This window comes from Octopus bimaculoides, chromosome 17 (genome assembly GCF_001194135.2).
Source record: "Octopus bimaculoides isolate UCB-OBI-ISO-001 chromosome 17, ASM119413v2, whole genome shotgun sequence".
In the NCBI taxonomy this organism is placed as follows: Eukaryota; Metazoa; Mollusca; class Cephalopoda; order Octopoda; family Octopodidae; genus Octopus; species Octopus bimaculoides.
In genome coordinates this window covers 4,880,487-4,881,419 of record NC_068997.1, presented here as the reverse complement: position 1 = coordinate 4,881,419, position 933 = coordinate 4,880,487, and positions in this window count along the sequence as shown.

Genomic DNA, 933 nt, shown 5'->3' with positions numbered 1-933 from the left:
TATATATATATATATATATAAATCAAAGTGTACATTATGATTGATCTTACCAATCAGTTTCGTGCTAGGGATTCAGCAGAGTGTTAGGTAACAGTCTGATTATGTAACCCTGTGCTCATCAGAGGTAGCCATTATGGAATGAAATATGGCAACAACCATATACATACACACAAACCCCACTCCTGCCCTGCTCACTGTATCATTACTATCTTGTTGTCCAGAGTCTGCATTCTCCCCCTTCTTCTTTATATTCACATGAAATCCCTACTCTCGCACCCTTAGTAATGATCTAACATCCAATTTATATTCTCATCTCCATACCTTGATAGCATGCTCTGGCACATTGCCACCACACCTCCCTCTCTTTCTCTTCCTCCACCTGTGGTAACCATGTATCTCCTCTACAGCACGATATTTACTTTTGTCCTTCTGTCATACGTTAATCTCTCATACTTAGCACAAAGCCACCTCCTCCAGTACTGACCCCTCTCTTGCAAGTTACTTGGTGACTTCACTGGTGGTGGTGCCATGTAGAAAGCATCCAGTCCACACTGTAAAGTGGTTGGCGTTTGGAAGGGTATCCAGCTGTAAAAAAAAAAAAACATGCCAAAGCAGACCATACCAGTGGTGGTGCCATGTGAAAAGCACCCAGTCCAATCTGTAAAGTGGTTGGTGTTAGGAAGGGGTCTAGTTATAAAAATCATGCCAGCATGGAAAACGGATATTAAATGATGATGATGATGACACACACACATACATACCACCACCACCACCACCCTCAAATTAAAAGAAAAAAAAAAAAACAAGACAAAATTTTGTGGTGAAAAATAATATTTAGTAAAAAAATAAGAACTACAATATTAACAAAAAACAACAATAATAACAACAAACATAAATAGCAACTAATTTTGGATCAAAAACTTGGCTGTGTGT